Source organism: Protopterus annectens, chromosome 8.part0 (assembly GCF_019279795.1).
Source record: "Protopterus annectens isolate FY-2018-M chromosome 8.part0, PAN1.0, whole genome shotgun sequence".
In the NCBI taxonomy this organism is placed as follows: Eukaryota; Metazoa; Chordata; order Ceratodontiformes; family Protopteridae; genus Protopterus; species Protopterus annectens.
Genome location: NC_056741.1, coordinates 1,113,479,851 through 1,113,506,107, shown reverse-complemented (window position 1 = coordinate 1,113,506,107; position 26,257 = coordinate 1,113,479,851). Strand labels below are relative to the sequence as shown.

General features: G+C 44.5%; 1 protein-coding gene across 1 annotated transcript in view; it reads left to right on the top strand.

Annotated features, from left to right (window-relative positions):
• The window catches only part of UBAP2L (ubiquitin associated protein 2 like), a gene marked incomplete in the record, with an annotated part of 3,970,948 nt that overhangs the window by 1,585,781 nt on the left and 2,358,910 nt on the right, over positions 1-26,257 (top strand).

Genomic DNA, 26,257 nt, shown 5'->3' with positions numbered 1-26,257 from the left:
CTCTCAAGAGATAATATATTCCTGGGTGCAAGCTTAAATGCAACTGCCCAGATGGCTTATCTCACGCCAGACAAACAAAGGCAACTGACTTCTTACTTCAAAATGTTGGCAGCAAAGATCCAGTTATCTGCAAGAAAAATTCTGCAGGCTTTGGGCTTCATGGCATCCTGCATTTTGCTAATTCCATATGCCAAACTGCATATGAGGAAACTACAGTGGTATCTAAAAAGTATTTGGACTCAACATTGCCACAGCCTGGAAACATTAATTACTCTCATTCCCTGCCTGCAACAGGAGTTTCAATGGTGGGCACAGGCCTTTCACCACAACAAAGGGGTAGCCATTCACTTTACCCACAGCCAGGCAGACACTAACAACGGATGCATCAGATTATGGGCCCACATGGTAGGAAAACATATTCAGGGCACAAGGCCCGCAAGCCAGATGCATCTTCATATCAATGAAAAAGAGATGCTAGCTGTTCAGAATTCCCTGACAGCTTTCAAGGATCTACTTCATCCAGGACAACTACTGATGAAGACGGACAATACTACAGTCATGTGGTACATAAACAAGCAGGGAGGCACATATTCCTACCCCGTTTGCAGACAAGCCATGACTTTGTGGGACACAGCATTGACATATCAAGTTCACCTGCAAGCACAATTCCTGCCAGGAAAAATAAATACTCTGGCAGACGAACTAAGCAGAAACCTCATGGATCCCCACGAGTGGAAACTGGATCCACAAGTCTTCAGCATGATAACAAGGAAATGGGGATGCCCAGACATAGATCTATTTGCCTCCCCTCACAACTACCAACTACAGAGATTCTGCACAAGGACTTATCACAAGCAAGCATGGAAAGTGTATGCCCTATCCTTCAGCGGGAAAAACCTAACAGTGTATGCCTTTCCGCCACTGCCTCTCCTCCCCAAAGAGAAGCCAAAAATGATACTGATTGCCCCAGACTGGCCACGCAAGCACTGGTACCCAATCCTAAAGAACTTGTCTCAAGGTCCAACCCAGACATTGCCTCAAACTTCTCACTTACTGACCCAACAAAACAATCAGATCCTGCACAGCCAACTCAGGACCTTTAATCTGGCAGTATGGCGGATAATGTAGCCATTCAGAACACTCCTCTCTCCATAGCTTTAATGGATGTTATTTTGGAGGCCAGGAGGCCCAGTACCAGAAAATCTTATGCAGAAAAATGGAAGAGATTCTGTGTTTGGAACCAAGAACAAGGAATTGACATGTTTGTACCAAATATTCCTCAGATTTTACAATACTTAACTGAGATGCTGGACAAAGGCCTATCCTTTTCATCAATTAAGATTCATGCCTTTGCCATTTCAGCCCATTACAATACGGAACCACCTATCTTTTCTCATCCTTTAATAAGGCAGTACCTCAGAGGGGCCAAAAACATAAGACCTCCAAGGAGAGCACCAATACCTGCATGGGACCTCAATTATGTCTTGGAAAAACTTACACTGCCTCCTTTTGAGCCAGCCTCAACAGCTGATATAAAATTCTTATCCTGGAAAACAGCTCTACTCCTAGCAATAACCTCTTCAAGACAAGTCTCAGAATTACAGGCACTCATGGCTGTGGAACCTTTTATCATTTTCCATCCAGACAGGGTTTCTGTGAGGACGAACCATACATTTATGTCTAAGGTTGTCTCTAGTGTGGCCCTTAACCAAACCATTCACTTGCCTACCTTTTATTCAAACCCACAGAACAAGGGTGAGAGACTTCTGCATTCTTTGGACATACACAGACAGCTACACTTCTACCTGGACAGAACTAAAGCTTTCAGAAAGACTGAGCAACTTTTAGTGGCATATGCTGCAGGATCACAAGGAAAGGCTATCTCAAAACAGACAATTTCAAAATGGATAGGCCATTGCATTCATTTCTGCTACTCACAGCATGGCAAATCAGTGCCTAAGGGCATTAGGCCACATTGAACCAGAGCAGCAGCAGCATTTCAGCAGCCTTCCTCAGAGGAGTACCAACCAAAGACATCTTAGAGGCTGCAACTTGGATTTCAGTGCACACTTTTACAAAGCACTACTACTTACCTCTTTACTCTAAATCCAGAGCAGGCTTTGCCACTGCAGTTCTGCAGGGCCTCATAGCCTCTCCTAATCCTATGTAGCCCAGCCACCCATCCTCAGCTTTGGGATTCAACCCAAGAGTAATGACTGCAACAGTGAAACACGATGAACATAGTACAGTTGTGTACCTACCATAAATGTAGATGTTCGAGTGTATTCACTGTTGCAGTCCAGGTTACCCTCCCACCATCCCCCTTTCTTTTGCTGGGTCTTATCTGTACTTCTCTATTCTATACAACCTATGTGGTGTATTTGCTTGTAGATGAAGGAAATGTTTAGTTTAGTGCATGCATGTTTATTGGCATAATTTATTTAGCCTACCCTTTTGGGGGCACCTGACATCTGGGGCAAGAAAAACTGAAGAAAATGGTGTCTGCTGCATCTTTTATACCCCTGGAGCACTGGCATCAGGGAAGAGGTGACAGCAACCGATGCTGGACCAAGACTTTGGAATTCAGGCCGACTGCGGATAGCCTGCCAGCAGGATAACCCAAGAGTAATGACTGCATCAGTGAATACGCTCGAACATCTACATTTATGGTAGGTACACAGCTGTACTTTCCTCTTTAAGAATCCTACTGCAGACCCAGAGACCATTTCACAGGGACCCAAAGGCTTTAAGGCTACTACTGCCAAAAAATCCTACCCCCTCTGGTAGAGAATTCAGGGCCCTGGACAGATGGGGTAAGAAGGTATACACTTCTGCTTCTTTGGCCATTAGGGCCTTAAACTGCCAGTTTCATATGTTAAAGTACCAGCAGCATGTTATTGGATTACTTAAACAGAAACTGATGTTGATTCCTGACTGTGCTGAAAATAAAGAATTACAGGATTTAATGCATTCTGCTGAACAAGTTGGTAAACTTACTTTGCAATGTGGTTTTGACTCCTTAGAGGCATCTTGTAGGGCTGCTATTACTTGGTCTGTTCTTAGAAGGCATGCTTGGCTTAAGGAGCAAACTCTGCCAGATCATGTTAAAGCCAAATTACTGGATACTCCCTTAAAGCAAGACTGCCTGTTTGGCAACAAAGCAGAAGTAGTTCTTAAAAAGATGGAGGAAAAAGCTAAATCTATGCAAACTGTTTTTAAACTGTTTAAAAGAGTTCCTGCAAGTACAGCCTCCCAGATTTAGTAGGTATTGGCCTTCTAAGAATTGGTCCTTTCCTGTCTCTTCCAGGCCTTCTCAGTCGAAATCCAGGAACAGCAGACCACCTAGGCCACAGTCTCAAGGTACTCACAGGCCTAAGCAGTGGGGGGCTCCCAGTTCCAAATCTGGAAGTAGTAAGACATCCCCCTATGGTAAACTGTCACAATGACTTAACCTTAAACCTTCCAAGCCCTGCTCAGCTGATCGCACCTTTGGGGGGGGGGGGGGGTCACCATGCATGCAAACAACTGGGAACTCATTACTCACGACAAATGGGTTTTTAAATATAGTTTCCCAAGGATACAGATTCCACTTCCACGCATTACCAACCCCAAAAGGTTGGCCAGACCTACCCCCAAATCAGTGGGCAAAGGCTCAACAGCAAGTTCTCTCTCCTAAGTATCAGGGCTATTCAACCTGTCCCAGCAGAAGAATGGGGACAAGGTTTTTACTCCAGACTTTTCCTGGTACCCAGAAAAGACAACTCCTGGCGTTCTATCCTGGACCTATCTATCCTAAACACCTTTTTGGTAATTCCAAAATTCAGAATGCTAACTCTTCACCAGCTGCTTCCCATGCTAGGCAAAAATGCCTGGTTGGCAACATTGGATTTAAAGGAAGCTTACCTGCACATCTCAGTAAGGGATTCTTGCAGAAAATACCTACGCTTCAGAGCAGGCTACATGCACTATCAGTTCTTGCACTGCCCTTTGGCTTATCAACTCCGCCCAAGGTATTCACAAAATGCCTAGCTCCAGTCATTGCATTTTGCAGGCAAAGAAATATTCAAATATACCCATACCTGGACGATTGTCTAATTCAGGCAGAAAGCCAGAACATACTTTTAAATCATCTGGCATTTGTAAAGAAATTGCTAATCTCACTAGGGTACACCATAAACTAAAATAAATCTCATCTAGTACTCTGCCAACAAATTGTATTCCTTGGAGCAAGCTTGAACACAACTTTCCAAATGGCCTAACTCACAAGAGAAACAAGTTTATCTGACAGCGTACTTCAAATTACTGGCCACAAAGACCCCTTTAACTGCAAGGAAAATACTGCAAGCTCTGGGGTTCATGGCCTCTTGCATCCTAATTCCATATGCAAGATTGCATATGAGGAAACTACAATGGTATCTAAAAAGCCTATGGTGTCAACATTCTCAGGACCTGGAATCAGTGATTCCTATCATCCCTTGTATAAAGACAGAATTCCTTCGGTGGGCAGAGGCCTGCTACCTCAACAAGGGACCGCCATTCACTCTACCCCCTGCCGCCCAAACCCTAACAACAGATGCATCAGACTATGCATGGGGGCTCACTTGGCAGGACAGTGCATTCAGGGAAAATATCAATCAAAAAGAAATGTTAGCTGTACAGAATGCTCTGACAGTCTTCAAGGACTACATCCTTCCAGGACAAATTATTGGTAAAAACAGACAACACCACTGTTATGTGGTACATAAGCAGGGGGGAACCCACTCATACCCCCTCTGCAGACTAGCTGTGGCTCTGCGGAACACAGCCTTGAGCTACCAAGTGCAACTACAGGCTCAGTTCCTGCCAGGCTAGCTAAAATCACTGGCAGACTACCTAAGCAGAAATCTCATGGACCCACACGAATGGAAACTGGAACCAAAAATGTTTAACATGTTGACTAACAAATGGGGGAGCCCATAGATAGACCTGTTTGCCACCCCTCAGAACTACCAATTGGACAAATTATGCACAAGGACTCCCGACAAACAAGCTTGGAAAGTGGATGCCTTATCCTTCACCTGGGAAAACCTCTCAGTTTATGCCTTTCCCCCTTTGCCTCTCCTCTCCAAAGTTCTACAAAAGATCAAACAGGACAAACCAAGGACAATATTCATTGCACTAGACTGGCCATGCCAACATTGTTACCCCCTTTTGTGCAGTGTGTCACTACTGGAACCATGGCACCTACCTCAGACCCCTTCCCTCCTGTCCCAGCAGGAGGGCCAGATTCTGCACCCCCAGCTTCAAACCCTGAACCTTGCAGCCTGGCTAAATACCTGGGCTCTCCATTACCATCCCTCAGTAAGCAAGTGCTGGATGTCTTTCTGGAGGTAAGGAGGGCCTAGTACTAGAAAATCCTATGCTGAAAAGTGGAAAAGATTCTGTTCCTCGAACCAAACTCAGGGGATAGGCACAACAGTGCCCAGTTTACCACATATTCTTCAATATTTAACAGAGATGCTTCACAAGGGCCTTTACTTCTCTTCTATTAAAATTCATGCCTCTACCATTTCAGCACATTATAATACTGACCCCACCCCTCTTCTCTCACCCACTGCTAAAGCAATTCCTCAGAGGGGCCAAAAATTTAAGACCACCTAGGATAGCCCCTACTCCAGCCTGGGACCTTATCTTTGTATTGGAAAAGCTCGCTCTACTTCTTTTTGAGCCAGCTGTAACTGCAGAGTTGAAATTCCTTTCTTGGAAAACAGCCTTCTTTCTAGCCATCACTTCAGCAAGAAAGCGTCTTAATTATAGGCCCTCATGGCAGCGGAGCCCTTCATCATCTTCCATGCAGACAGGGTGTCCCTCAGGACCAATCCTTCCTTTATGCCCAAGGTGGTATCCAATGTGGCCCGTAATCAGTCCATTCATTTGCCGACCTTCTTTGCTAATCCACAGAACAGAGGAGAACAAATACTGCACTCCTTGGACGTGCACAGCCAACTACATTTTTATTTGGACAGGACTAAGGCTCTCAGAAAAACTGAACAGCTGCTAGTTGCCTTTGCTGCAGAGGCAGAGGGGAAGGCCATTTCAAAACCAACCATTTCTTAATGGATAGGCCATTGCATTCATTTCTGCTATAAGCACCAAGGAAAACCTACCCCACACGGGATAAGATCACATTCCACCAGGGCTGCATCTACTTTAACAGCCTTTCTCAGAGGTGTTCCTACCAGGGACATGCTAGAAGCTGCTACATGAAGTTCTGTTCATACCTTCACCAAACATTACCACTTGCCTGATTTCGCTAAATCCAGAGCTGATTTTGCCACAGTAGTCTTGCAGGGACTAATAGCTGGTCCTAATGCTTTCTAATTGCCTCCTCCCTTCCTTTGCTTTGGGAATCTACCCAAATGTAATGACTGCAACAGTGAAACACGAAGATCATAGTACAGTTGTGTACACTTACCATAAATGTACATGCTCAAGTGTATTCACTGTTGCAGTCCAGGTTACCCTCCCTCCAGCCCCCTGACTTCTATTTGCTATACCTCTCTTCTTGTCTACTGTATTTAAGCTTTCTGGTGTGTTTGCTTATAATTGGAGGTGTAACCTTGTATAGAATTGCTTCCCATTATGGGGGCACCTGACATTTGGGGCAAGAAAAACTGATGTAATGGTGTTGGCTGCATGCTTTATACCCCTGACTACCTGACGTCATGGAAGAAGAGACATTACCCGACGCAGGACCCAAGATTTTGATAATTAGGCCGGCTGAGGGCTACTTGCAAGCAGATAACCCAAATGTAATGACTGCAACAGTGAATACACTCGAGCATCTACATTTATGGTAAGTGTACACAACTGTACTTTTCTGAGACTTTTGGGTTACATGGCAACCACCATACCCATGTCCCCCTTAGCAAGACTTCACATGAGGAAACTACAATGGTATCCTTCGTGGACTCAGCATTCCCATCCCCTAGAGTTCAGGGTCCCTCTCCTCCTCTGCTTGAAACAGGAATTGCAATGGTGGATGGCTCAAGTCGCCCAGAACCCAAGCCTCCCTCTACAAGCATCGACACCCTCCCAGACTGTGCACACGGATGCTTCAGATCTGGGATGGGGAGTAACTCTCAGACAAAGAAATAGTGCAAGGTTTGTGGACTGACGGACACAAACTAGACCACATAAATGTCAGAGAAATGAGAGCAGATGTTCTTCGTGTTTCACTGTTGCAGTCATCACATTTGGGTTATCTGCTTGCAGTAGCCCTCAGTCGGCCTGTTTAACAAAGTCTTGGGTCCTGCATCGGTTGCTGTCTCATCTTGTGTGATGTCTGGTAGTCAGGGGTATAAAGCATGCAGCTGACGCCATTACATCAGTCTTTCTTGCCGTGCGGTGCCCAAAGCAGAAGCAGTTCGCAAGTGCCGGTCGGCCGACTCCTGAAATTTTCGTTTTCGAGTTTCAGAACCAAAATCTTCAGCTAAAGCTAATACCCCATTGGGGAAACTTTTTCTTGCACTAAACCAATGTCAGTAAAAGTAAATAATTGTATTTCTTGTGGAAAGCAAGTACCTCATAAAAATTTCCATTCATACTGTATTCCTTGCCTAGGCCTTGACTACGATGTTCCTCGCTGTCAGTTTTTTGCCTTATTTAAACAGTGAACTATCAGTCGTCTGTATATTTACGCTTCTAAATATTTTGGTACTCAGTTCAATTATCCAGATATGTCTTCGGTAAGCCATCCGACTACCGACATTCTGAAAAAAACGCGAAGATAATGACAGAGACAGGCCACGTAGGTCCAAAGCTGCCGACGACGCTTCTAAGCCAGTCACCGGTTCACCAGTACTCAGTGATGCGCTTTCGTAGCCCCTGATACCCGCTACTTCAGATTCGCAGCCTCTACTGAGACCCATTCGGGGTCTGGTATGCCACAAGATGCTTCAACTGTGGAACCTGTGGATGTCTCTGCTTTGGATGGGTCCGGAGCCGCTGTACAGGCACCAGCTTCTGAGGGTGTATTCAGGCCTACTGACTTGCATAATAAACCAACACCATCTTCTTCTACAAGGTCCAAAACTCGAACCATGCCTAGTAAACCAACTCCCAGACAGCATGGTCAGGCCTCTATGCCTAAAAAACAAATTATAAGAATGGCTGAAGACATTATTACTTTAATCAGGGGAAGCCAACCTTCCCCCTCTGAGACCTAGGACTGAGTTTGCTTATGATACTTTTGACCAGGATTCTGAAATTTCTGTTCCCTCTAATGACCAGGATTTACCTTGTCTACCTATCAGGATTCTGATGCTGAGGACTGTATTCCCTCTGCTTCCCCCCCCCCAGAGTATTTCTCTTTTGGTGAAACCTTGCATACTCTTCGGTAGCATTTTCGTTGGGAAAGCCAGGATTACTCTGATTCTAAAATGAGGCTCAGGTATTTCTTACTCCTGCCCCAGCACAGGCCTTTAGCAAACCCTCCTGTATTAGACATTGTTGATGATGCCTTTTCAGAATCTAGATTGGCCCCTGACTCTTTACCTCCTGCTCCCAGAAAACTTGATAGATATTACAGGGTTCCTGACTCTCACAAGTTCCTTTTTAAAAATCCTACTGCGGATCCTGAGACCATTTCACAGGGACCCAAGGGCATTAAGGCTAATACTGCCAAAAATCCTACCCCCTGTGATAGAGACTCCAGGGCGCTTGATAGATGGGGTAAGAAGTTATACACTTTTGCAACCTTGGCCATTAGAGCCCTAAACTGCCAGTTTCATATGTTAAAGTAGCAGCAGCATATTACTGGATTGCTTAAAGAGAAAATGACATTGATTCCTGATTGTGCTGAAAATAAGGGTTTACAGGATTTAATGCATTCTGCTGAACAGGTTGGAAAACATACTTTGCAATGTGGTTTTGATTCACTAGAAGTATCTTGCAGGGCTGCTGTCACTGGGTCTGTGCTTAGAAGGCATGCTTGGCTTAAGGAGCAATCCTTGCCAGATCATGTTATAGCTAAATTACTGGATGCTCCCTTAAATCAGGACCGCCTGTTTGGCAACAAAGCAAAAGTTGTTTTTAAAAAGATGGAGGAAAAAACTAAATCTATCCAAACTGTTAAAGATTTCCTACAAGTACAGCCTCCACGATTTAGTAGGCATTGGCCCTCTAAGAATTGGTCCTTTCCTGCCTCTTCCAGGCCTTCTCAGTCCAAACCAGGATCCAGCAGAACACCCAGGCTTCAGTCCTAGGGTTACACACAGGACTAAGCAGTGGGGGGGCTCCCACTTCCAAATCAGGGAGTAGTAAGACTCCCCCCTCTGGTAAACTGTCTCAGTGACTTAACTTTAAAACTTCCAAGCACTTCTCAACTGACTGCTCCTTTAGGGGGGCAAATTGCTCTAACGGCAAAAAACTGGGAACTCATTACCCAGGACAAATGGGTTTTAAATATAGTTTCCCAAGGATACAGATTTCACTTCCACACGTTACCAATTCCAAACGGTTGGCCAGATCTAACCCCAAATCACTGGGCAGAGGCTAAAAGCAAGTACTCTCTCTCTCTTAAGCTTACAGGCTATTCAAACTGTTCCAGAAGAGGAAAAGGGACAAGGTTTCCTACTCAAGACTTTCTGTTACCCGGAAAAGACAACTCATGGCATCCTGTCCTGGACTTTTCTACCTTAAACACCTTTTTGGTGATTCCAAAATTCAAGATGCTAACTCTTCATCAGTTGCTTCCTATGCTAGGCAAAGATGCCTGGTTTGCAACACTCGATTTAAAGGAAGCCTACCTGCACATCCCAGTCAGGGAATCTTGCTGAAGGTACCTACGCTTCAAAGCAGGCTACATGCACTATCAGTTCTTTGCACTGCCCTTTGACTTATCTACTGCGCCCAGGGTATTCACAAAGTGCCTAGCTCCAGTCATTACATTTTGCAGGCAAAGAAATATTGAAATATACCCATACCTGGACGATTGTTTAATTCAGGCAGAATGCCAGGACATACTTTTGAATCATCTGGCATTTTTACAAAAGGTACTAACTTGTCTGGGGTACACCATAAACAAAAAGAAATCACACTCGGTACCCTGTCAACAAATTGTATTCTTGGGAGCAAGCTTGAATACAACTTCCCAGATGGCTTTCCTCACGCCAGAGAAACTAATTAATTTGACAACCTACTTCAAACTAATGACCACAAAAACCCTGCTATATCTGCAAGGCAAATACTGCAAGCCGTGGGGTTCATGGCCTCCTGCATTCTACTAATTCCATATGCAAGACTGCATATGAGGAAACTGCAATGGTATCTTAAAAAGCCTATGGTGTCAACATTTTCAGGATCTAGAAGCAGTGACTCCTATCATACCTTGCCTGCGGTTAGAGTTCCTTTGGTGGGCAGAGGCCTGCCACCAAAACAGGGGACTACCATTCACTCTACCCCCTGCCGCCCAAACACTAACAACAGACGCATCAGACTATGCATGGGGGGCTCACCTGGCAGGGAAGTGCATTCATGGCAAATGGAACCCAAGTCAAATGCAGCTGCATATCACTCAAAAACAAATTTTAGCTGTACATAATGCTCTGACAGCCTTCAAGGACCACATTCTTCCAGGACAATTAATGGTAAAGATTCACAACAGCACTGTTATGTGGTACATAAACAAGCAGGGGGGTACCCATTCTTACCCCCTCTGCAGACTAGCCATGGCTCTTTGGAACACCGCCTTGAGCTATCAAGTGCATCTACAGGCTCAATTCCTGCCAGGAAAACTAAATACACTGGCAGACGATGTAAGCAGAAATCTCATGGACCCACACAAATGGAAACTGGAACCAGAGAGTTTCAACATGTTGACAAACAAATGGGTGAGCCCAGATCTAGGCTTGTTTGCCTCCCCCCAGAACTACCATTTGGACATATTCTGCACAAAGACTCCCCACAAACAAGCTTGGAAAGTGGATTCTCTGTACTTCAGCTGGAAAAGTCCATCAGTTTATGCATTTCCTCCTCTGCCTGTCCTCTCCAAAGTACTACTAAAGATCAAACAGGACAAACCAAGGATGATATTGATTGCTCCAGACTGGCCACGCCAACACTGGTATCCCCTCTTGCGCAGTGTGTCACTGCTGGCAAAATGGCACGTGCCTCAGACCCTTACCATGTTGTCACAGCAGGAGAACCAGATTCTGCACCCTCAACTTCAAACCCTGAACCTGGCAGCCTGGCTAATAACCTCATCTCTCCATTACCGTCCCTCAGTAAACAAGTGTTGGATATCATTTTGGAGGCAAGGAGGCCTAGTACTAGAAAATCTTATGCTGAGTAATGGAAAAGGTTCTGTGCCTGGAACCAGTCTCAAGGGATGGGCACAGCAGTGCCAACTTACCTCAGATTCTTCAATACTTAACTGAGATGCTTCCAAAGGGCCTTTCTTTTTCCTCAATCAAAATTCACGCCTCAGTCATTTCAGCTCTTTATAACACAGAACCACCCCTCTTCTCTCATTTCACTGCTCAAGCAGTTCCTCAGAGGGGCCAAATATTTAAGACCACCCAGGAGAGCCCAAACTCCAGCCTTGGGACCTTTACTTTCCTTTTGATCCAGATGCAAGTGCAGATTTAAAATTTCTTTCTTGGAAAACAGTCTTCCTTTTAGCAATCACTTCAGCAAGAAGGGTATCTGAATTACAGGCCCTTATGGCAGTGGAGCCTTTCATGTGGACAGGGTGTCTGTCAGAACCAAGCCCTCCATGCCCAAGATGGTATCCAGTGTGGCTCTTAATCAGTCCATTCATTTGCCAAGCTTCTTTTCTAATCCACAGAACAAAGGGGAATGGATACTGCAGTCCTTAGATGTGCACAGACAACTTAGATTTTGCTTGGACAGGACTAAACCTCAAAGGAAATTTGAACACCTGCTGGTGGCATTTGCTGCAGGGGCAGAGAAGAAGGCTATTTCAAAGCAAACCATTTCTAAATGGATAGGCCATTGCATTTTTTTCTGCTATAAGCACCATGGAAAACCTATCCCATGGGGGATTAGACCCCATTCAACGAGGGCTGCATCTACCTCTGCAGCCTTTCTCAGAGGTGTCCCTACCAGGGACATCCTAGAAGCTGCTACCTGGAGTTCTGTACATACTTTCACCAAGCATTACCATTTGCCAATTTTCTCTATAAATACAGGGCTGGCTTTGCCACTACAGTCTTGCAGGGCCTTATAGCTGGTCCTAATGCTATCTAAATTCCTCCTCCCATCATTAGGTTTGGGAATCTACCCAAATGTGATGACTGCAACAATGAAACACGAAGAACATAGTACAGATGTTCATCGTGTTACACTGCTGCAGTCATTACACTTGGGTTATCCTGCCGTCAGGCGGTCCCGCAGTCGGCCAGAGTTCCAAAGTCTTGGTCCGGCGTCGGTTGCTGTCGCTTCTTCCCTGATGTCTGTGCGCCAGGGGTATATAAGATGCATCCGACGCCATTTTCTTCAGTCTTTCTTACCACGCGGTGCCCGAAACAAAAGCAGTTCTCAAGTGCCGGTTGGCCGACTCCTGAGATTTTCGAAGTCGAATTTCAGATCCGAAGTCTTCAATAAAGCTAAGTACCCCGTTGGGGAAACTTTTTTCTTGCCTCAGACCGATGTCAGAAAAAGTTAATAATTGTATTTCTTGTGGGAAGCAAATACCTCATAAGGACTTTCACTCTTACTGTATTCCATGCCTAGGCCCTGATCACGACGTCACTAGTTGTCGGTTTTGTGCTAGATTTAACAAACGCACTATAAAAAGACGTTTTAATTTTGTTTTGCACTACTTTGGCCGAAGGTTCAATTATACTATGCCGTCGGAACAACTGACGACCGCAATTCTTAAAAAACGCAAAAACAAGTATAAAGACAGGCATCCGAGGTAAAAAAACGACGACGAAGCCTCTTCTAGACCTTTCGCCGGTTCTCAGTGAGGCGCTTTTGCAGCCCCTAACACCCGCTACCTCAGAGCCACAGGCCGCCTCCGACTCCCACGTAGAGACAACTAGGCCTCTGGAAACTCAAGGTATTGGGCCTACGGAAACTAATCCCTCAGATGGGTCCGGAGCCACTGAGCAGGCATCGGCTTCTGAGGGTGTTTTCAGACCTTCACAACTTACCATTAAAGACAAAGAAGCAAGTACAGCATTCTCCTGGACAGTCCTCCATGCCTAAGAAACAGATGCTTAAAATGGCCGAAGACCTCATTACTCTAATCAAGGGTTCCCATCCCTCTCCTGAGAAAAGGCCTAGGCAGGATACAGATTATGATTTCTCTGATCAGGTTTCCATTTCCTCTGATTCCCCTTCAGACCAGGGATACTCTCTACCCCCACTATGAGGACTCTGATGCTGAAGAATCTATCCCTTCAGCCTCTCCTCCTGAGGATTACTCTTTTGGGGAAACTTTACATACCATGAGGGAGCATTTCCATTGGGAAAGTCAGGATTATTCAGAATCCAAGAAAAGGCTCAGGGACTTACTTTTATTGCCTCAGCACAGGCCCCTGGCTATTTCGTCTGTGTTAGATATTGTGGATGATGTGTTCTCTGAATCCAGGTTATCTCCTGATTCTTTGCCCCCTGCACCAGCCAAGCCAGATAGGTATTATAGAGTCCCTGACTCACACAAGTTTCTTTATAAAAACCCTTCTGCAGACCCAGAAACCAATTCCCGGGGTCCCAAAGGGGTTAAGGCTTCCATTGCAAAAAATCCAGTCCCCTCTGACAGAGATTCTAGAGCATTGGATAGATGGAGGAAGAAAGTTTACACTTCTGCAACTTTAGCAGTAAGGGCTTTAAATTGCCATTTTCACATGCTTAAGTACCAACAATTTTTAATGGCTCAGTTAAAACAGAAAATGCTTGCAAGCTCAGAAGCTCCTGACTATAAAGAAATGCAGGATTTATTGCATGCAGTTGAACAGGTGGGAAAACATACTCTGCAGTGTGGTTTTGATTCTTGAGAGGCCTCTTGTAGAGCCGCAGTTACAGGTTCTGTGATTCGAAGACATGCTTGGTTAAAAGAACAGAGTTTACCTGATCATGTTAAGGCAAAATTATTGGATGCTCCTTTACAGCATGATACCTTGTTTGGTGTTAAGGCACGAAGAGGTGTTAAAGAAAATGGAGGATAAAGCTAAATCTATGCACACAGTCAAAGATTTCTTACAGGTACAGCCACCTCGATTTAGCAGAAATTGGTCTACAAAGAATTGGTCCTTTCCAGTGTCACACAGGCCACAGAGAGGCAGATACAGACACCCAAGAGGCAGATCTCTACCCCAAGGCTCTAACAGACAATGACAGTGGGGTACCTCAACCCCAAAAGGAGGTGAGGACAAATCTCAACCTTACAGGAAACAGTCCCAATGACTTCCCCCTTCGTATGCCAAGCACTTCCCTTTTGGCAGCCCCCTTAGGGGGAAAACTAGCACTTTTTTCTCAAAATTGGCAAACAATCACCCAAGACAAATTGGTTCTGAATATTGTGTCTCAAGGTTACAGGTTCCACTTTCACACTTTACCAAGGCTAAAAGGAATGCCAAACCTGCCACAAAATCAATGGGCAGAGGCTCAAAAACAAATTTCAGCCCTCATGGACATGAGAGCTATTCAAAAGTACCACAGCAGGAACAAGGACAAGGATTTTACTCAAGACTCTTCCTGGTCCCCAGAAAGGACAAAGCCTGGAGACCCATACTAGACCTTTCAACTATAAATACTTACCTGGATGTTCCGAAATTCAAAATGTTGACACTACAGCAGCTTCTTCCCATGTTGGGCAAGAAGGCTTGGCTTGTTATTTTGGACCTCAAAGAGGCATACCTGCATGTCCCTATCAGACAAGATTGCAGAAGATACCTCAGATTCAAAGCTGGTACAATGCACTACCAATTCTCTGCACTGTCCTTTGGCTTATCTACTGCGCCCAGGATCTTTACAAAGTGCCTGGCACCAGTAATTGCATTTCGCAGACAAAAAGGAATTCAAATATATCCATACCTGGACGACTGCCTCATTCAAGCAGAGAGAAAGGACATTCTTCTAAAGTATCTGGCATTTGTAAAAAGGTTGCTAATTTCTCTAGGGTACACAATAAACGAAAAGAAGTCAAAACTAGTGCCCTCACAACAGATAATATTCCTGGGTGCCAGCTTAAATAAAACGGCCCAAATAGCTTATCTCATGCCAGACAAACAAGGACAACTGACTCAATATTTTCAATTACTGGTAAAAAAGTCCCATCTCCCTGCAAGAAAAATTCTACAGGCCCTGGGATTCATGGCATCCTGCATACTACTAATTCCATATGCCAGACTGCATATGAGGAAATTACAATGGTACCTAAAAAGTGTTTGGACTCAACACTCTCACAGTTTAGAAGCAGTAATGCCAATAATTCCCTGCCTACAACAGGAATTTCGATGGTGGGCACAGGCATGTCACCTCAACAAGGGTCAGCCTTTCACTCTACCCACAGCCAGGCAGACCCTAACAACAGATGCTTCGGATTACGCCTGGGGAGCACACATGGCAGGAAAATGTATTCAGGGCAAGTGGACCACAGACCAAATGCATCTTCACATCAATCAAAAAGAGATGTTGGCTGTTCAAAATGCCCTAACAGCTTTCAAGGACCTTCTGCATCCAGGACAATTATTATTAAAGACAGACAACACCACAGTAATGTGGTACATAAACAAGCAAGGGGGCACTCATTCTTATCCCCTATGCAGGCAAGCCATGACCTTGTGGAACACAGTTCTAACTTATCAATTTCATCTGCAAACACAATTCCTGCCAGGAAAGAAAAATACTCTGGCAGATGATCTAAGCAGAAATGTCATGGACCATCACGAATTTAAATTGAATCCAAAAATCTTCAACATGGTAACGCAAAAATGGGGATGCCCAGACATAGATCTTTTTGCCTCCCCACTGAATTGCCAACTACAAAAATTCTGCACAAGGACTTACCACACACAAGCATGGAAAGTGGATGCTCTTTCGTTCAGCTAGAAAAGCCTAAAAGTTTATGCCTTCCCACCACTGCCTCTCCTTTCAAAGGTACTCCTAAAAGCCAGACAAGAAAAACCACAGATGATCCTGATTGCTCCAGACTGGCCACGCCAGCACTGGTACCCAATCTTAAAGAACTTAGCTCAAGGCCCACCATGGATTTTTCCTCAAATTTCACACCTACTGACTCAACAAAACAATCAGATCCTGCACGTTCAGCTCAAAACCCTAAACCTGGCTGCATGGCAGATTCATTAGTCAAACAGGCAACACCTCTCTCTAAAGCTGTTATGGATGTCATTTTGGAGGCCAGGAGGGCTAGCACCAGGAAATCTTACTCAGAAAAATGGAAGAGATTCTGTGCCTGGAACCAGGTTCAAAGCCTTGACCCTTTTGTCCCAAACATTCTTCAGATTTTACAATACTTAACTGAGATGCTGGACAAAGGCCTATCCTTCTCATCAATTAAGATCCACACCTCTGCCATTTCAGCACATTACAACACGGATCCTCCTTTATTCTCTCATCCCTTGCTAAAGCAGTACTTCAGAGGGGCTAAAAACATAAGACCGCCCCGGAGAGCACCAACACCAACTTGGGACCTCAATTTATTTTTGGAAAAACTGACCCTGCCACCTTTTGAGCCAGACAATACAGCCAATTTAAAATTTTTATCATGGAAAACAGCTCTGCTCATGGCAGTAACTTCAGCACGAAGAGTCTCAGAGCTACAGGCATTAATGGCAGTGGAACCTTTTATAATTTTTCTTCAGGACAGGGTTTCTTTAAGGACAAACCCTAACTTTGTGCCAAAGGTGGTATCTAGTGTGGCTCTTAACCAAACCATTCATTTGCCAACTTTTTATCCAAACCCCCAGAATAAAGGGGAAAAACTTCTGCACTCTTTGGACATACACAGGCAGCTACGCTTCTAGTTGGACAAAACAAAAGCTTTCAGGAAAACTGAGCAACTGTTTGTAGCATATGCTGCAGGATCACAGGGCAAGGCTATCTCAAAGCAGACTATCTCCAAATGGATAGGACACTGTATTCGTTACTGCTACACACAGCATGGAAAATCAGTCCGTAATAACATTAGGCCACATTCTACCAGAGCAACAGCCACTTCAACAGCCTTTCTCAGAAGAGTAGCAACCAAGGAAATTTTGGAGGCTGCAACTTGGAGTTCAGTGCACACCTTTACCATGCATTACCACTTGCCTTTTCATGCTAAATCCAGAGCAGGATTTGCCACTGCAGTTCTGCCGGGCCTCATAGCCAATCCTAACTCTTTATAGACCAGCCACCCAACCTTAGCTTTGGGATTCTACCCAAGTGTAATGACTGCAGCATTGCAACACTATGAACATAGTACAGTTTTGTACCTACCATAAATGTAGATGTTAGAGTCTTCACACTGCTGCAGTCCAGGTTACCCTCCCTCCATGCCCTCTGTCCTAGCTGGATTTATCTATACCTTTCTATCCTATACAACCTTTGTGGTGTGTTTGCTTGTAACTGAAGGTATTGTTTTTATTTTTTATATATGTTTTATTAGCAATATGCATTGCCTTCCTACTTGGGGGCACCTGACATCTGGGGCAAGAAAAACTGAAGAAAATGGTGTTGGATGCATCTTGTGTACCCCTGGCGCACCGACGTCAGGGAAGATGCGACAGCAACCGACGCCGGACCAAGAATTTGGAACTCTGGCCGACTGTGGGACCTCCTGACGGCAGGATAATCCAAGTGTAATGACTGCAGCAGTGTGAACACTCTAACATCTACATTTATGGTAGGTTCAAAATTGTACTTTGTGTACACTTACCATAAATGTAGATGTTCGAGTGTATTCACTGTTGCAGTCCTGGTTACCCTCCCTCCAGCCACCTGACTTCTTTTGGCTATACCTCTACTCTCCTTTACTGTGCTTAAAAGCTTTTTGGTGTATTTGCTTTTTTGTTGGCGGTATAACCTTGTGTGGGTGTGGGTGTAGATATATATATATATATATATATATATATATATATGTGTATATATATATATATATATATATAAATATATATATATATATATATTTATGTGTATATATATATATATATATATATATATATATATATATATATATATACACACACACATATATTGCTACCCATTACAGGGGCACCTGACATCTGGGTCAAGAAAATCTGATGAAATGGCGTCGGCTGCATGCTTTATATCCCTGACTACCTGACGTCACAGAATATGAGATCGCAACCAACGCAGGACCCAAGACTTTGTTAATCAGGCCGACTGAGGGCAACTGCAAGTGGATAGCCCAAATGTGATGACTGCAATAGTGAATACACTCGAACGTCTACTTTTATGGTAAGTGTACACAACTGTACTTTCTCCTTGCTCTATAAGCCTTCCTACCCTATCTAGAGCAGGGCCCTCTCAAGATATTCATGGACAACACCACAGTCCTGTGGTATCTCATCAAACAGGGAGGTACGAAATCATACCTTCTATGCAGGCTAGCTCTGCAGGTGTGGGAAGTGGGCACCTCACAGGGAATTACCCTGCAGGCAACCTATGTACCATCTCTGCACACCTCCCAGGCAGATTACCTAAGCAGACCCATATCAAACAATCACGAATGGATGGTTCAAAGAGAGGTTTTCCTGAATGTGGTCCACAGGTGGGGTATACTTCAACTAGTCCTGTTCGCTGCCTCCATAAACAGGCAACGTCCTGGTTACTGCACCAGGACACACGACCCCAAGGCACTGGCAACAGATGCCTTCTCCCTGGAAGGGGAAATTTCTGTATGCATCCCCCCCCCTTCCCCTTGATTCAAAAGGTGCTGCTGAAAATTCAGCAGGACTCACAAAAATCTTATTGATGACTTCCTACTGGCCAAGATAGCACTGGTTCCCCTTTCCTCCTTCATTTGTCCAAGGGTAATCACCATAAGTTAACCCCCCTCAGTGGACATGCTCACACAGCGCAAGGGGACTCGTATACACCCCCAGTGGCAATTCCTGCACCTCACCCTGTGGCTTATAGGATTCTGATCCCTTTCAGACACCTGTAAGGGGACGTGCTCAATGTCCTGCAAGAGGCCAGGAAACCCAACCCAAGAAAATCCCATCTCTCGAAGTGAAAAAGGTTTTCTGTCTGTCACAAAGGACAGTTGGACCTGCTGGAAAGTGACATTCCTCTTATCCTGTCTTACCTGTGTGAACTAATGCAGACAGGGCTGGCCTGGTTATCTTTAAAAGCACATTTGTCTGCAATCTCTGCCTGTCTTCCTCTAGTTCCACCCCTTGCATCCAGACTCCCTGCTAAACTTTTCCTCATAGGAGTACTACACTTGAGACCACCAAGGAAACTGTCGCCTCCTCCCTGGAACCATAACTATGTATTAGAAAAACTCACTTTAGCCCCCTTTGAGCCAGCAGACAAAGCTCCCATAAAATTTTGCACTTGAAAAACTGTTTTCTTGATAGCTATGACCTCAGCCAGCAGGGTCTGAGAGCTGCAAGCTCTTACAGCTACACCACCCTTTCTAGTCTTTCATCTGGACAGGGTGACTCTCGCGACTAACCTGTCATTCACACCCAAAGTAGTGAATGACCTATCCTTGAACCAGACCATCCACCTGCTTACCTTTTTCCCCAAACCGCAGGGGGATAGGGAGAGAGTAATTCATTCCCTAGACATCCACAGACTACTTGGGTTTTATTTCCATAAAACCAAACCTATTAGGAAATCAGACAAACTGTTTGTCTCCTTCCACCCCAGAGCCTTGGGGAAAGTTGTGAGCAAACAGACCATTTTGGCCTGGATCTCCAGTGCCATTTCTTTCTGCTACCTACAGCATGGAAAACCTTGCAGGACCATATCAAAGCCCACTCCACATGAGCAATGGCCTCTTCTGGAGCCTTCTTTAAGGGGCTAGACACTGACACCATACTTGAGGCAGCTACTTGGTCCTCTGTGCACACCTTCACCAAGCACTACAAGCTGGACCATATCTCCAAAGCCAGGGTGGGGTTTGCCAGGTCTCTCCAACACGGATTCCTGGGAACATCATTTAGGCCACCACCGAATCCTCAGTGAGCTTTTGCACTGACCCACATGTAGAATACTGCAACATTGGAACAGAAGGACATAGGAAAGTTGGGTAAAAATCTTACTATAGATGTCCTTCTCTTCCGTGTTGCAGTATTCCTTCTCTCCCCCCTTCCCTTCTTGTCAGACTGTACTTGCTCTCCTGGGTGACACTGGACAGGCTCTGCCCTTATTGGACTAGCTCCGACTGGGACTTCTTATGGCCTGAGGTTTGGTGCGTGCAGACGTCACTTTTATGGCCCACATTCCTGCTGCCACGTCAGACATCCAACACACCTAGATGGACTGAAAATCTTTGGAATCCTGGCCGGATGAACAGGAGAGGAAGAAGTGTAAACCCACATGTAAAATACTGCAACGTGGAAGATATGGACATCTATGGTTATGGTAAGTTTTTACACAACTTTCCTTTCTCTGCAGTTGAGGTTTTCAAAATCTGTCTGCCATATTAACTCATATCAGCGAAGGATCTTGCAACTATTTTGCATGAATACATACAAATACACGTGCATAAATAATTGGCATAAATAATACTAGCCCAGTGCTTCTATACTCTGAACTTGTACTTTCTTCCTTTGAGCTTCTTGATAATATGCGAATGAACAAACCCGTAGTGCTTTCGAATAACTGGACATTTTGAAGTAAACTTCTCGGATTTCTGAATGCTCTATTGTACTTTGTGAACTTTGCTTGGCTTTGTGAAATAACCTTCTCAGACTGTTCGGTGCTTCATGGAGCTTTGCGAAATAACTTTTCAAATTTTTTGATGCTTTACGGGACTTTGAGAAATAACTTTTTAATTTGTTCAATGCTTTATGGAGCTTTGATTGGTAAAGGCAGCATTAATCATCACTCGCTATGCTTTCGGAATTGGTAAAGGCAAAAATGCAAAGTCATGCACTGTCGGAATCGGTAAAGGTAAAAATGCTAAAATCATTGCTTGGAACTTTTATCAATAAAGGCAGGAATGCTGCAGTCATTGCCATCACTCATTAAAGCCATCACTTTAAGAAATATTCAAGAAATTTACAGTGGAGCTGAGTAATACAAAGGCATTACAGTGGTCTTGTAATCTTTTGCAAGAAACACTTTTTTTTTATTATTGCAAGAAACGTCAAGCAACTGCTCAATACAATCAAATTGAACGTCTGTTGCCCAAAACTCAGTAGCTTTTGAAGTAGTTTCACTTTGCCATCAACTGCATACACACACACTGAAATGTTCTGAAATGGCGTTATAGGTTCATAGGTTCATACCTTGCTAGGCAACTTTTTACAGTACAAGAAGCACTCTGTAATGGCGGCACTTTGCGAATAGAGACATCCAGCACAAGAACTTTCTTCACACAACTATGCTTTGACTGGATAGCCTGAAATAGATGCAGATGTTCATTGTGTTACACTGCTGCAGTCATTACACTTGGGTTATCCTGCCATCAGGCGGTCCCGCAGTCGGCCAGAGTTCCAAAGTCTTGGTCCGGCATCGGTTGCTGTCGCTTCTTCCCTGACGTCAGTGCGCCAGGGGTATGTAAGATGCATCCGACGCCATTTTCTTCAGTCTTTCTTGCTGTGCGGTGCCCGAAGCAGAAGCAGTTCGCAAGTGCCGGTCGGCCGACTCCTGACATTTTCAAAGTCGAATTTCAGATCCAAAGTCTTCAATAAAGCTAAGTACCCCGTTGGGGAAACTTTTTTCTTGCCTCAGACCGATGTCAGAAAAAGTTAATAATTGTGTTTCTTGTGGGAAGCAAATACCTCATAAGGACTTCCACTCTTACTGTATTCCATGCCTAGGATCTGATCACGACGTCACTAGTTGTCGGTTTTGTGCTAGATTTAACAAACGCACTATAAAAAGACGTTTTGATTTTGCTTTGCACTACTTTGGCCGAAGGTTCAATTATACTGTGCCGTCGGATCAGCCGACGACCGCAATACCGAAAAAATGCAAGGACAAGGATAAAGACAGGCATCCGAGGCCCAAAACCGACAAAACCTCTTCTAGGCCAGTCGCCGGTTCTCAGTGAGGCGCTTTCGCAGCCCCTGACACCCGCTACCTCAGAGCCACAGTCTGCCTCCGACTCCCACGTGGAGACAACTAGGCCTCTGGAAACTCAACATATTGGGCCTACGGAAACTAATCCCTCAGATGGGTCCGGAGCCGCCGAGCAGGCATCGGCTTCTGAGGGTGTTTTCATACCTTCACAACTTACCATTAAAACAACAGCCAAGACAAAAGTACTATTAAAGACAAAGAAACAAGTACAGCATTCTCCTGGACAGTCCTCCATGCCTAAAAAACAGATGCTTAAAATGGCCGAAGACCTCATTACTCTAATCAGGGGTTCCCATCCCCCTCCTGAGAAAAGGCCTAGGCAGGATGCAGACTATGATTCCTCTGATCAGGTTTCCATTTCATCTGATTCCTCTTCAGACCAGGGATACTTTCTACCCCCCTATGAGGACTCTGATGCTGAAGAATCTATCCCTTCAGCCTCTCCTCCTGAGGCTTACTCTTTTGGGGAAACTTTATATACCATGAGGGAGCATTTCCATTGGGAAAGTCAGGATTACTCAGAATCCAAGAAAAGGCTCAGGGATTTCCTTTTATTGCCTCAGCACAGGCCCTTGGCTATTCCGCCTGTGCTTGATATTGTGGGTGATGTGTTCTCTGAATCCAGCTTATCTCCTGATTCTTTGCCCACTGCACCAGCCAAACCAGATAGATATAGAGTCTCAGACTCTCACAAATTTCTTTATAAAAATCCTTTGGCGGATCCAGAAACTATTTCCCAGGGTCCAAAAGGGGTTAAGGCTTCCATTGCAAAAACTCCAGTGCCCTCTGACAGAGATTCCAGAGCTTTGGATAGATGGGGGAAGAAAGTATACACTTCTGCAACCTTAGCAGTAAGAGCTTTAAATTGCCAATTTCACATGCTTAAGTACCAACAATATTTAATGGCTCAGTTAAAACAGAAAATGCTTGCAAGCTCAGAAGCTCCTGATTGTAAAGAAATGCAGGATTTATTGCATGCAGTTGAACAGGTGGGAAAACACTCTACAATGTGGTTTTGATTCTTTAGAGGCCTCGTGTATCGCCACAGTTACAGGTTCTGTGATTCGAAGACATGCTTGGTTAAAAGAACAAAGTTTACCTGATCATGTTAAGGCAAAATTATTGGATGCTCCTTTACAGCATGATACTTTGTTTGATGTTAATTCAGAAGAGGTGTTAAAGAAAATGGAGGATAAAGCTAAATCTATGCAAACAGTCAAGGATTTCTTACAGGTACAGCCACCTCGATTTAGCAGAAATTGGCCAACAAAGAATTGGTCCTTTCCAGTGTCAGACAGGCCACAGAAAGGCAGATACAGACACCCAAGAGGCAGATCTGAACCCCAAGGCTCAAAGAGACAACAACAGTGGGGCACCTCAACCCCAAAAGGAGGTGAGGACAAGTCTCAACCTTACAAGAAACAGTCACAATGGCTTTCCCCTTCGTACGCCAAGCACTTCCCTTTTGGAAGCCCCCTTAGGGGGAAAACTAGCACTTTTTTCTCAAAACTGGCAAACAATCACTCAAGCCAAATGGGTTCTAAATATTGTGTCTCAAGGTTACAGGTCCCTCTTTCATACTTTACCAAGGCTAAAAGGAATGCCAGACCTGCCACAAAATCAATGGGCAGAGGCACAAAAACAAATTTCAGCCCTCATGGACATGAGAGCTATTCAAAAAGTACCACAACAGGAACAAGGACAAGGATTTTACTCAAGACTCTTCCTGGTCCCCAGAAAGGACAAGGCCTGGAGGCCCATGCTAGACCTTTCAATTCTAAATACTTACCTGGATATTCCGAAATTCAAAATGTTGACATTACATCAGCTTCTACCCATGCTGGGCAAGAAGGCGTTGGCTTGTTACTCTGGACCTCAAAGAGGCATAACTGCATGTCCCTATCAGACAAAATTGCAGAAGATACCTCAGATTCAAAGCTTGTACAATGCACTACCAATTCTCTGCACTGCCCTTTGGCTTATCTACTGAGCCCAGGGTCTTCACAAAATGCCTGGCACTAGTAATTGCATTTTGTAGACAAAAAGGAATTCAAATATATCCATACCTGGACGACTGCCTCATTCAAGCAGAGACAAAGGACATTCTTCTACAGCATCTTGCGTTTGTAAAAAGGTTGTTAATTTCTCTAGGGTACACAGTAAACGAAAAGAAGTCAAAACTAGTGCCCTCACAACAGATTATATTCCTGAGCGCCAGCTTAAATACAACTGCCCAGATGGCTTACCTCACGCCAGACAAACAAGTTCAACTAACTCATTCTTTTCAACTACTGGCAAAAATGTCCCAGCTCCCTGCAAGAAAAATTCTGCAGGCCCTGAGATTCATGGCATCCTGCATACTACTAATTCCATATGCCAGACTGCATATGAGGAAGTTACATTGATACCTAAAAAGTGTTTGGACTCAACACTCTCACAGTTAAGAAGCAGTAATACCAATGATTCCTTGCCTACAACAGGAGTTTCGATGGTGGGCACAGGCATGTCACGTAAACAAGGGTCAACCTTTTACCCTACCCACAGCCAGGCAGACTCTAACAACAGATGCTTCGGATTACGCCTGGGGAGTGCACATGGCAGGAAAATGCATTCAGGGCAAGTGGACCACAGACCAGATACATCTTCACATCAATCAAAAAGAGATGTTGGCTGTTCAAAATGCCCTAACAGCTTTCAAGGGCCTTCTGCATCCAGGACAATTATTATTAAAGACAGACAACACCACAGTAATGTGGTACATAAACAAGCAAGGGGGCACTCATTCTTATCCCCTATGCAGGCAAGCCGTGACCTTGTGGAACACAGCTCTAACGTATCAAGTTCACCTGCAAGCACAGTTCCTGCCAGGAAAGAAAAATACTCTGGCAGACGATCTAAGCAGAAATATCATGGGCCCTTACGAATGGAAATTGAATCCACAAATCTTCAGCATGGTAACGCAAAAATAGGGATGCCCAGACATAGATCTTTTTGCTTTCCCACTGAATTGCCAACTACAAAAATTCTGCACAAGGACTTATCACAATCAAGCATGGAATGTGGATGCTGTATTGGTCAGCTGGAAAAACCTAAAAGTTTATGCCTTCCCACCACTGCCTCTCCTTTCAAAGGTACTCCTAAAAGCTAGACGAGAAAAACCACAGATGATCCTGATTGCTCCAGACTGGCCACGTCAGCACTATCTTAAGGAACTTAGCTCAAGACTCACCATGGATTTTGCCTCAAATTCTGCACCTTCTGACTCAAAAAAACAATCCGATCCTGCACGGTCAGCTCAAAACCCTAAACCTGGCTGCATGGCAGATTCATTAGTCAAACAGGCAACACCTCTCTCTAAAGCTGTCATGAATGTCATTTTGGAGGCCAGGAGGCCTAGCACCAGGAAAGCTTACTCAGAAAAATGGAAGAGATTCTGCGCCTGGAACCAGGCTCAAAACCTTGACCCTCTTGTTCCAAACATTCCTCAGATTTTACAATACTTAACTGAGATGCTGGACAGAGGCCTATCCTTCTCATCAATTAAGATCCACGCCTCTGCCATTTCAGCACATTACAACACGGATCCTCCTTTATTCTCTTATCCCTTGCTAAAACAGTACCTCAGAGGGGCTAAAAACATAAGACCGCCCCAGAGAGCACCAACACCAACTTGGGACCTCAATTTAGTTTTGGAAAAACTGAACCTGCCACCTTTTGAGCCAGCCAATACAGCCGATCTAAAATTTTTATCATGGAAAACAGCTCTGCTCCTGGCAGTAACTTCAGCATGAAGAGTCTCAGAGCTACAGGCATTAATGGCAGTGGAACCTTTTATAATTTTTCATCAGGACAGGGTTTCTTTAAGGACAAACCCTAACTTTGTGCCAAAGGTGGTATCTAGTGTGGCTCTTAATCAAACCATTCATTTGCCAACTTTTTATCCAAACCTCCAGAGTAAAGGGGAGAAACTTCTGCATTCTTTGGACATACACAGGCAGCTACGCTTCTACTTGGACAAAACAAAAGC